This window comes from Phodopus roborovskii, unplaced genomic scaffold (assembly GCF_943737965.1).
Source record: "Phodopus roborovskii unplaced genomic scaffold, PHOROB, whole genome shotgun sequence".
NCBI classification, from domain to species: domain Eukaryota; kingdom Metazoa; phylum Chordata; class Mammalia; order Rodentia; family Cricetidae; genus Phodopus; species Phodopus roborovskii.
Genome location: NW_026126801.1, coordinates 64,665 through 77,642, shown reverse-complemented (window position 1 = coordinate 77,642; position 12,978 = coordinate 64,665). Strand labels below are relative to the sequence as shown.

Here is a 12,978-nt window from a genome sequence, read left to right as displayed (position 1 = left end):
ATGCTGACAGAGAGAATCCTGTGACTTGTTAAGGATGTTATGACTAATATTGTTTTGCAAGCCTGTTTGCCTACAGTTCTGTGCTTTCACTTAGCCTTGAAGTATTCCCTGGAATACAGTTCATTTCTGCCTCCACTGTTTTGATATCTGGGCTGAAGAAGCTAACTTGAATGTAAGAGGTGAAAAAACTTAAGTCGGATATAGCCTAAAATATCCAGCAATTTGAGGGTTCAGTTTATATAAATGCATTTAAAAAGGATGAAACAATATCTAACTTATACTATATGAAATTCAGAATGGTAATTGGCAGTATCAATTATTATATAGTTAATAAAAGTTAAACTCAGGTTTCTGTTAAAGAAATCTCATTTGGGACACTACCTTCCCTTCTATTTTAAACCAAAATCAATGAGATGCTACCAGAATACATAGATGCAGTGCATTGCATTCAATCCACCTGGCTATGCTATGAGTGTGTGTGTGTGTGTGTGTGTGTGTGTGTGTGTGTGTGTGTGTGTGTGTTATTTGGCTTCTAAGCTCGGCATTTTGAAAAAGAAAGAATAAAAATGTCCAAAAAGCAGAGTACCTCAATGAAAAAGTTAGGCAGCAACCTCAGATAATTATTGTCTATTTGCCCTTAAGGTTTGGTAACAATCTAATCAACCAAGAAAGCCCTGTACAATGTAACATTCTACTTGTAAAACCAATACCTAACTATTTTCTTTGATCAAGAAATAGAATATACATATATAATCCTATAAAGCTGATTTAACACAGCACAAATTGTTTAGTTTACAATACTTAAAAAAAAATACTAAGACCCTACTTGCATATCTGGACACAGAAATTATACATTTTACAAAACATAATGTCTTCATTGAAGTTTAGTATCTCTCTGTAAAAATGACAATTTGGTTTAGTGAAGACACTGAGTGATTCAGGGTCCAGGACTGCTTGCCAAGGTTGACCAAGGCCCAGCGATACTTGCTCTGCTCAATAAGGTTATGCACGGGAATCCACATCATCCTCGGTTAGTTCACCTTGGTAAATATTAATGCTTTCTTCAGTGACTGCAAGCATTTGAGATGAGAGCCACAAAGACAAGCAATAGCAATGAGGATGAGTGCCCACATGGTATCATCTTAAATATAAGAAGAAGGCATCTGTCTTTCTCTTCTGTTTTATTCTGTCTTTGGTAGTTTACTCTGTTCCTCGGTAAGTGCTTCATAAGAAGCTACACATTTGTATTTCACCATGTCAGTCCTTTCCCTTTAAAACAAATTGAGAATAAAAAGTCATGACTACCTAGGTGTTTCATACTCTCTTAAGAATGTCACAGAGTTGTGAGCTGTCAAGTGGTATTTCACTCAGCAAAAAAAAAAAAAAAAAAAAAAAAAAAAAGACATTTGATTTATCATAAGGAACACATTTTATTTCCCACCTAAGTCCCATATATATTTTTTTATTTGTATGTATGTATGTATGTATGTATGTATGTATGTATGTATCTGGGCTGTGATAGCACATGCCTTTAGAACCAGTGCTTAGGAGTCAGAGGCAGGCAGATATCTGAGTTTGAGTTCATCCTGATCTACAGAGTGAGTTCCAGAATAGCCAGGGTACACACAGAAACCCTGTCTTGAGGACCAAAACAAACAAACAAAAACCCGATATACAAAACAGGAATTTTTCTTCATTGCAAAAATATTTCCTATGGCTTCTCATAGTCTACAGTCATGACATCTGGAACTTTGAGAGCAATGGTTTATTATCAGAAGTCATAGGAAACATAAGACTATGTGTCAGCCTCAGAACAGAGGTCACCTCTGGGAAAGGATAAGTGAGGAAGATGATGAAGCTTTATTTCTATCTAAGACCCTGAAAGAAGAAAAAGCTTTAAAAAGGATTGTTTGGCAATCCCTGTTTTTACTTTACACAATGTGCATGCATGCAAGTGTATGCCAACTTGTAGAGGTCTAAAGGTGACACTGGATGCCTTTCCTGTTTGCTCTCTGATTTGTTAGTTGAGAGAGGATCTTGACATTGAACCAGAACTTGAATAGCTAGCCAGCATGACCCAGGGAGAGATTCTATTCTCTGTTCCTGAGTAGAGGACTTGAGGTGGCCACCAAGCTGCCTGGCTGTTAGATGGGTTCCAGATATATGAACTCTAGTCCTGTACCTGCACATTAAGCACTTCATTCCGTGAGCCATCTTCCCCAACAACCACTTGCTAATTTTAATATGGATCTTTTTCTGTCTATTACCTATAATTCTATGGCCAATTATAAAGTAAAACCTAAAGGGACACAATTGCAGGCTAAGAAAAATAGTTTCAAAAACAATGAAAGAGTTACTATAGAGGTAAAACAGTCCTTGCTTGTTGTGTTACCTATTTGTTGGTTCTTTTTGTTTTTTGAGTTAGGATTTTTCTGTGTAGCATCGCTGGTGGTCCTAGAATTAGCTTTGTAGACCATGATGGCCTTGAACTCACAGAGATCTGTATTCCTCTTCCTTTGAAGTCCTGGGATTTAAGATGTGTGCCACTATACTCTGATTATTACTAATTTATGAACATGGTCTCACACTGTATCTCAGGCTGGACTAGAACACTTATGTAGACCAGACTGCCCTTTCAAACTCTTGGCAATCTTCCTACCTCAGCCTCTCAAGAGCTGAGATTATTTACTTGTGATGCCATGCCTAGGTAAGACATTTTCATATATTATTTATATTAAAATAAAATGTATTTGTATTAAAGTAAAATTTTCTCTTAGTATATTTGAATAGCAACTCTATTCAAAAGAGAATAGTACACATACTAAGATGAATGGCTAAGAAGTAAGCATATGTATAAGTAATAGATAATTTAAACAATATAGTAAATACATCAACACTAGAATCTAAAAGATGAGGTTGTAAGTATAAAAGTCACACTTTCCTTCTTTCTGTGTCCCTCCTCCTAATCATTTCAGGATCTTCTGATTGGAGTGAATATACCCAATGTAGGTAGTTACATATCTATTTCCTTAGCTCCGTTAGTATTATTTCCTCATGACAGGTAAAATCATTAGAGGGACCCAGGGATAGAGCACTCAGGGTTGAGACAGGACTTTCAAACTTGCGATATATTTACCAGAATGAAACACTTTAAGGTATGATGCCAGTATCAAGTTATAGTGAATAAAACCACACACCATGAGCTTTGTGCACCTTCATGCTGATAAAATAAATTGATCTTTATTGCACCTGTCACTAAGATCCGGAAAACCAGACGTGTCACTTACAATAATTACCAATAAAAACTGGGTGAGAAATTTGCTGTACTGCCTGGATATAAGATCAACAATAGCCCCTGAGACACAAGTGACATAGCTGTCAAAGTGAACACTCTCAAGTGGTATACTGGGTTTCAGAATCTTTAGCATGTCTTCTCCTTGCACATCAAAAGCCATTAGATAGACCTGAAGGCTGGAGATCTTTCCTGCTAGGGCTTTATAGTTCTCATCATTTGGCATGTTGTGTAATCATTTGTGCATCACTGAAACATTGCGGACCAGGAGATCGCTGTGAAGGCACATGGTTGCTATCAGTTAAGACTCTTGCCATCTCAGCTGTAAAATCACAGAAATCCAGGGCAAGTGAACTCAGATTTACACACCACTCTAGTTCAACTGCAGTAATAAGTGTGCTGTTGCCAGAAATACCATTGCCCAGTAAAATCAGGTGCTCCATAGTGTTGGCAATTGAGTTAGAGACAACAGGGATGTTGGGGGGTCACTATTTCCAGCAGAAACACACAAGACAGCTATTTTAGTCTCCTACTCCTACTCAGTATTTTTCAAACAGCTGCTAAATTATACAAGGAAACAGAACACAATGTTATCATTAGCACTTGACACTAATCTTTTAGAAATGGGCAACACAAAGCATTCAATGTTGAGATATATTGTTTCCCATTACTTTATTTCTATCCAATCTACAAATGCAATTAGTCTCACATTACAATGTAATCAGTAAGATACATTAAACATGCAGAAAAGATAATAAAAGCAAGTGAAAAAAAATAACACCTTTAAATAGCAGGAATGGGATTTGTGTAAGAGAGCTTTCTCTGCAGAAGAATCCAGGTTCATTTTTCAGCACCCACCCACCAGCACACTACCTTCACTCACTACATTTACAAGAGAACCAAAACCCTCTTCTGACTTGTAGCAAAGAGACATATATGCGGTACATATATACCCATGCAGGCAAACACTTAAAATGCATAAAATAAAATATTAACAATTCACATAGCAATACTTACCCAGCAAGCTATATGATTTATCCCAAAAGATTTATGCCATCAATTGTCACATAATCACAACTAAAATGCAGTTAAGATATTTATAGGACATATATTCTAGCCCAACACTGTGTGTGTGTGAGAGAGAGAGACAGAGAGAGAGAGAGGCAGGCTCTCTCAATCAAACCAGAGTCTGCTGACAGGGCTAGCCTCTGTGGGCCTGCTTGCTCTGGGATACCTGACCTTGGGCCTGCCAAAGTTATAATTGTAGGTAGTCCATCATGCTTCTACAGCATTTACACAAGATCAGGAAATGTGGATTCAGATCTTCTTGCCTGTACGTTACCTCCATAATTTTTAAAGATCACTGTTCTTGATTGTGTCTTACTACTTTTCAGTCAAGAGCTAGACTTGTTATTAACACATGCCCTTGTAAAGCTTACTGTGTGACTTAACTGATTAATCTTCTTGAAGTCAAGTTCTTCCCTCTTGAGGTATGTGCTGGATAGACTTCTTTGCTTCTATCTCCAAACAGATTAAACCTCTGGAGTTTCCTATAGGAGAAAATGGTCAAAATGATTTTCTAAATGTTTAATATAAGCACATATTAAAATATGTCTAAAAGATATTCTAGAGTAGCTTCTACCATCAAATTCATAGGCAAATCACATTCAGACTGTTGTGCATATTCAGAGTGATGGCAAGTACAGAGAAATAGCAAACATGGTAAAGGGCATGGACTAAGTACAAAGCTTGTATTCAAATTTAATGACTGTGGACAACACTGGAACCAAAGCCAAATGCTGAGCTCACATCTGGAGTCCCAGAAGAAGTAAGAGTAAAAGAACAGCACAGAGACATTTTTAAAACAGCAAACAAAACACTAAGGTGTGAAGAACCTTTTGTAGCCACAGACCTAAGTTTATCAGAAAATTGCATCCTGATATTTTATACAAGAGTAAATAAATATGTGACTCTTAAAACCATGCTATTTAATGAAAAATGGCTTTCCATTTTATACCTGTGCTTGTTAAAGATATAAACATACCAGCCTTGACAAAAAATGAGAAAACTTATTTCACAACTGATTAGATTTGTTTCAAATACATGCATTATAAGTATATAGGTGGGTGGATGGGGGGAAGGATACAGAATCAATACATGTTGAGACCAGAGACTAACACTGGGTGTCTTCTTCAGGTGCCCTGCATTAAAATAAAAACGGGCTTGCTTTAATTTGATGTATATGGTTCTTTTGTCTGCATACATATATGTGTATCATATGAGTGCTGTGCCTTCAGGAGACAGAAGAGGGCACTAGATTCCCTGACCATTGGGTTACATAATAGTTGTGAACCATCATCTGGCTTCTGGAAACTGACCCAGGTCCTGTGATAGAGGAGCAGGTGTTCTTAAATATTAAGCTATCCCTCCAGCCCCTCCCGCATGTCAGGTTTTGAGACAGATTTCTTTTCAGCTGGCTTACAACTTGCCATGCCGAAGGGACAACTTGCTATGGTGCCTGGCTTTTATGTGGTTTCTGAAGTCAGGTTTTCATGTTTACAAAGACAGAGCCAATTTCCTCATCCCCATGTGTTTCCTATTGCTGACAGTCCAAATCCAGAGCAACCACGTCACTCTAGAGTTAAGTATTCAGTTTTGATGCAAGGGCAAAATTACTGATGTCCTAGGTAGAAGTTTTACAATCTAGGTAGTTTAGGGCATGAAACCTTCATTCATTTGACTTCAAAGATCAGAGCTAACATATCTACCCCAGTGTGCCTACTTCCTCAAATAGAAAAATGGGCCCCATACCTGCCTTTCCTATGGGAGTTGGGCCTAAAGAAGAATTATCTTAATTATGACATGAATCTCATGGTAAAGAAGTTGACCCAACTCATCAGCAAATCTCCTGCTGACCTATCACTGGCATCCTTCCTATTGATATTCTGGAAGATTCTGAAGGTCACATCTCAAGGTTCTTCTGTATGATGCTTCACCAGTAGGTTGGCAAGATGTTCCTATAAGTCTTCTTTACTTTGGTCCAAGGAATCTGTTTCAGTACATACTGTATGATCTCCTTCTTCAAGACCTTCATGAACTTCAGGAACTTTGAGAAACTTCAACAGGTATAATTTAAAAAATATTCAGACAGTAGTGGTCCATGACTTTATTTTCGGTAGTTGGGAGGCAAATGCAGGTGGATCTCTATGACTTACCTCCCAGCAAGGTCTACAGAGTGAATCAAGGACACATGGGACTACACAGAGAAACTTGATGCAAAAAAAAATTAAATAAATAAAATAATTAATTAATAAAATTAACATGGGCCTGAAACCTTTAATCCCTGCACTCAGGTCTCAAAGGCAGGAGGATCTCTCAGCTTGAGGCATGCCATGGAACACAGAATGAGACACTGTCTCCAAATAATGAACAAATAGAAAAATAGACAGAGATTTAATAACCAAAAAAAAGAAAGAAAGAAAATTAATGATAAATGAACAAGAAGAATCAATTAGCAACAGGAAAACTCACCACATGCCCTGCAGTTTTGAGAAGCAGAGGTTGTCAAAATTTTCAATCCAATGTAATGATTGTTTTGTTCTAACGTAAGGGTTCTTAGAGAACAACAGCCCTCACCTTCTGGTTTCTTTTCATTTAAAGTATTACATGTGTGTGCTACAATGCCCAGCACTATTTCATAGGTTCTGAGGGCATGTATGTATGTGCACTTTGTTTGTGGCTGGTTTCTGCAGAGGCCAGGAGAGGGCACCAGATTCTTTGAAATGAGACTTACTCAGATGGTTGTAAGCCATTAGGTGTTCAATGTGTATTGAACCCTTATCGTCAATAAGAATAGCGGGTGCTTTTAGCTTCTGAGCCATCTCTGTAGCCCAGTTATTGGAAATTTCTTAATAAACACTTTTCAAATAAGTATCATAGTTTTGTGTATCTGTTAGTATATCCCAGGGTTCTCAGAATAAATTAGGGTGCCAGGTATCCCAGTGAGACAGTCCTTACTAAACTATTTACTTTGTAGAAAGTAGGTGCCCCCACTTAACCATTTTCAGAAAACAGAGTATGGAGAGATATCACTATTAGAATTTTGTGATTATTATTTATAATTACAAAGTATTCATAACAACATTTGACATGGATGGATTGAGACAATGAAGTCTGTGCTGACATTTTTGGTAAATTAAATTTATCACATGGGTGAAGGGTGCATGCCTATAAACTCAGCACTCAAAGAGCTGGGCCAGGAATATAAAGAGATTGGGGCTATTTTAGCATACACAATGTGTAAAGAAAATTAATGGTTTCAAAACTTCTGACTCCAGCTCTGTCTTGATGGTTCTTGCATTTAAACCTAACAATGAGGAGGCAGAGGAAAGCATATCTTTGCAAGTTCAAGGACAGCCTGGTCTACATAGTATTCTGGAGAAAACTTAAAAAAAATTCTGATTCCCAGGCATCTTTTGGGAGAATTAAGTCACAGAGGAGTACTCATAATATATATTTTTTAAAAAACAAAATTTAAAACTGTGTGTGTGTGTGTCGTGGTGGTTGAAGCAGGGTCAGAGACCAGCATATTAATGTGAGATCAAGGCTACCCTGATGCAAAATATTTAGTTCAGAACATCATGAAAGATAATAAAAGAAAGTCAATAAATAAATGAAGTCTTCATTTTCTATTGAACCCTATAATATATCAATGCCAAATGTGTCAGAGGTCAGTGTGAAACAAACACTTAAAATGTAGGTTCCTGTTGTAGTATAGACTTGAATGTCTAGGGACAGGCCTAAATGGAGGAAAATACCACTCCAGAAATCTTGGAAGTAGTTGACAAATGGTCTCTCATGAATGAAAAGAGTTCATTGCCAGCAAACTAAAGAGTTACCTGAGAGTATTTTGTAAAGAAATGGTTGAAATCTTTCCAATTGACACCTCAATTAGATGATTTAATATCTGGATAATTTACAATTACATAAAATATGTAAATCATGAGAAAGAAGTAAACAAACTTACTAAAGGAAGAAGAAAATGGCAGTCCTCACAGTATTACTGTCAATGGACAATCAGTTGAGGAGGCATCAGGTAAATATGTGGTGAACCTGCAGTAGCTGCCAACCAAGGCCAATGAGAAATAAATATGAAAGAGAGATGAGGGAGTTTTCGGAAGCAAATGCTATACTTATACTCTGCTGGGAAGTATGGGACGGTTTGAAGCTTGGTTGGATATCAGTATGGGGGGGGTCCTCAGGCGCGAAAAACCTATTCTAAAATATGGTTCATGTATACCTTGCCAAAGATCTCAGTATATTTATTAAACAGGTACTTGCCCATCAATGTTGATGGCATCACAGTGTGCAGAACATTATTGAACCAAGTATGGTGTCCAAATGCCTTGTCATGGATGAATCTCATTGATGTAACAAGAATGTGAAGATTTCATCCTTATATAAAAAGTAGTTCTGTTGTTTGTAGTATGCAGATCCAACTGGGGCTCAGCAGCAATCTTCCTCCATGCTGATAATTCAATGTTTTGTACTGCTGCACAAAACTCTGCCATTAAAATATCCTTTTCCATAGCAGAGCAGAAATCCCATCTTTCACCTTGCCAGATTCCCTCATACCTCACCAAGTTTCAGATACTGTGAAACATCCCTGGTGGCAATGCCTGAAATTAGGATGGGTCATTCAGTCTACTGGTTGTAGACAATTTAGAAGGTGTTATATTACAGGAGAAAGTGCCCATCATTCTTTTCTCTTTGTCCTACATCTTGAATCTCCTCCCTACTACTTCCTCTCTCCTCCTTGTGTCCTAGTCCCACCTATCTTGCTTTCCTATTGACCAACAGTGCTGTATTCATTAACAGACAAGAGAAATATATCTGCAGTATGACAACTCCCATCATCTCCTCTTTTCTGTCTAAATAAAAAGAAGGGTTTTAACTTTAACATAGTAAAATATATAAGAAAACAGTTATCAAGTAAGAACCACAGTGAACAATAATTAGTCCAATAACATTTAGCAAGATTTAAAGGAAATATTCCATCATCTATCCTATCTTTGAAATCTAAAGTTCTATATGTAATTTATCTTTAATGCTTACTAAGGAAAACCATAACCTCAACTATCCATCAAAGACCACAGAAGGATAACGTATAAACTCTAGAAATGACAGAAACATCTCACTACTTGGTCAGGCACCTGAAGTTCTTCTGTAATGTTCCCTATTCAGCCCATAGGCTATAGTGTGCCTGGCAGACTTCTCAGCAAAGCAAGAAATTTCAAAATGTCCCACCTGTGTTGGTAGTTTTTCTATCACATTTTTTCTGTGTCCTGCAGCATATCTGGGAGACTCTTCCATGAGATAGGAACCCTGTAGCAATGTCAATCTTATATCAGCAGACACTTCTATGTGGGTCCTGCTTTATACAGCATAAAGTCAAACAGTCTAGAGAAGAGTAGTATCTTGCCCAAATGGCTAGTCTTTCCATATTGAAATCAATCTCCATAATGAGTTTCTTTGATGTCCATCTTCCTTTCTAACTAGTGGTGTTGCCAGGAGCAGTTTTTGCCTCACAGTTAAGAAAAACTCTAAACCATTTAAAATGCCATGTTCTGTAGGTCTTTGAAAGGTTTCATTAATACCTATCTCATTCAAATATATATGTATATATCTAGAAAACCTAACTGACACTATACGTTTTACCTATTATAAATAGCTCTCTATAATCTGTACTAAATTATACATTATGTTTCTAAATGAGCTATATAATCACAATACTTAAACCAGAGGGTAAGTAGGCATACACATAAGTTGGGTGGGTGGATGAATGAATGGATGGATGCATGGGTATATGGATGAATAGGTGAATGGATGGATAGATGGACAGTTGCATAAATGATTGGATGGAAGGATGAATGGATGGGTAGGTGGGTGGATGCATGGATCAATCAATAGAACTGTGTTCTGAATTTTTATAATTTGTGTTTAGTTTGAGGTTTTACATGTCAATCACAGTTCTATCATGCTCCCATCCTCCTCTGCTCACCCAACCTCCATCCCATTCCCATTCTGCTCCCCATGTATGATGAGGACTTCCATAGGGGATCTTCAAAGTCTGTCATATCATTTGGAGCAGGGTCTAGTCCCTCCCATACATGTCTAGGCTGAGAGAGTTTCCCTGTATTTAAAAAGTCCTTCATATTGTAGGGATAAATATTGATCCACTACCAGAAACCCCACAGCCTTCCCATTCCTCCTGATAACCCACATTCACGGGTTCCAGGCTGGTCCTATGCTGGTTTCCCAGCTATCAGACTGAGGCCCATAAACACACCCTTGTTCAGGTCAACAGTTTCTGCAGGTTTCGAAATTCAGCCTGGTCTTGACCCCTTTGCTCACCACTACTTCTTCTCTCGAGCTGGATTCCAGTAGTTCATCTCAGTGTTTAGCTGTGGGCATCTGCTTCTGCTTCTATCTGTTACTGGATGAAGGCTCTAAGATGGCATATAAGGTAGTCATCAATCTCATTATTGGGGAAGGGCATTGAAGGTAGCCTCTCAACTATTTCTTAGATTGTTATTTGGGGTGATCCTTGTAGATCTCTGAACATTTTCCTAGTGCCAGATTTCTCTTTAAACGTATACTGGCTCAGTCTATTATATTTCTTTTCTTGCTCTCCTCCATTCCATACATGACTCAATCTTCTTGTTCCCTCAAGCCCACCTCTCCCATCCACTTCTGCCCTTCTGTTTCTCCTAACTCCCTCTCCCCTCACTGCATACTCCCAATTTGCTGTTTACAGTTAAAAAAATTAAATATTTGCTTATTGTTTTCCTATATTGAAAAGAACTTATTTTCTCTATCTACCTATACTGATTTTATTTTTCTTACCCTCTACTCCATATAATTTCTCACTTAATGCCTTTCTGTTGATCTTTTTCAATGAACATACTTTCAAGAGGTAACAACCAAAAATGACAAAATAATGTATAGTTATTACAACAAAGTTGAAGATGATCATACATTTGAAAGAAGCATGTCCTAACGAGTGGCATAAGATTCAGAGACCCTCCTGTCTCTAGATTAAGGCAGTTATGTCCCCAACTGGATGGCATTCCCCTACATATGGAATTGGTGTTGGGAGATGGGAGGGGAGGGGGGTTAGAGTGCATGTGAGAGGACAGAGAGGGTAAAAGTGAGGGAAGGAGGGAGGGAGAAAGGGAGGGAGGGAGGGAGGTAGGGAGGGAGGGAGAGGAAACTGGGATCCACATGTAAAATAATAAATTAAATTAAAAAAAATGCTTTGACTCCAAAATTTAAGTTCAAGGACAAGTTACTGGGGAAAAGGATTTCTATTTTTGTTACCACAGAAAATGAAAAGATGTGGATTCCTACTAGACTAATGTGGTTTGACCAAGCCAGACCACCTGAAACAGAGTACCAGGTGATCCTACATTCAAAACAGCTGGAATAAGCAGCCTTACAGACTACAGCCAGGATTTCTGAATCTTCTTCCAATCTCCCATGACATCGCCCCTTACCAGCAGGAAGTAGTTTGGAAAGAACGACTCCCAAATTCCCAAATATTGTCTATAAATGTATGTTTTCATTTAAATGGACTTAGTTATATAAAATAAATAAATAAATAAATAAATAAATAAATAAATAAATAAATAAAATTCAGAGACCCACATGGTCCTAGGGGAATAAAATACAAATATAACATATTGTTAATTGTTTTAATAAGAAATGTATTTCCTGAGCATTGTTTAATAAGCAATAATTCTACAAGTTACTTAGTTTGAAAACATAAAGATTAAAATAATAATATCCAAGTTAGAAAATATTCATCAAAACACCTTTATATCACTCCCAAGGGGTTAAGTAAAACACAGTTGTCTCAGGGCAGTGCCCAAATCTGTAGCAAAAGCAGCACACACAGTGAGATAAACCAGAGACCTCTTCAAGCTATTGCTTTCCATCTTTCTCTTGTACTCAAACTTGTCCCTGTGAGGCTCATTGGATGCAGGTGGTGGGATCTTTTCATGGTGGGCTTATTAACATTTTCTAGATGTGTGACACTGGACTGCAAATAGTCCTTGTGATAATGGGCTGTAGTTGGGGGATTTCATATTGTTTAAAGAGATATAACATAAAACATCTAATGGCAATTTGAATGCAAACGCTCAGTAAAATTCTGATGCTGTATTTCCTTTAAGTAGAAATGCAATGGTAACATTACCACCTAAGAGGAAACTTCCCTGGATACCTTAAGCACACCTCCTATGATGTCAGAGCTTGACTTCCTTAAACTGTAACAAAGCAGATTTTCAGAATATTGGATCTTATTTGTACAGAAAGAAACTTGATTCCACCTGGTTGTTGGAGCATCCCTTTGGTCACAGACTCTTGAGGCAATGACATAGGCAGAGGCTGAGGAATAGGCAGATGGGAAGATCTTTGTGAGTTCAAGGCTATCCTGGTGTACTTAGATAGTTCTAGAACATTCAGAGCTATGGAGAGAGACCCACCTCAAGAAACTAAAAGTAAGTTCATAAATAAATTTTATAAATAATTATATTCCATCCCCTATGTATCAGCCTATAAAATATCAATGGCAATTATGTCAGAGGCTAAAGTGTAACAATCTCTGAACTATTAAAGCACGGAGT

General features: G+C 37.6%; 1 pseudogene; it reads right to left on the bottom strand.

Moving 5' to 3' along the window:
- Positions 1-822: 822 nt before the first annotated feature.
- On the bottom strand, positions 823-8,717 carry LOC127214599 (F-box only protein 33-like; annotated as a pseudogene).
- Positions 8,718-12,978: the final 4,261 nt, after the last annotated feature.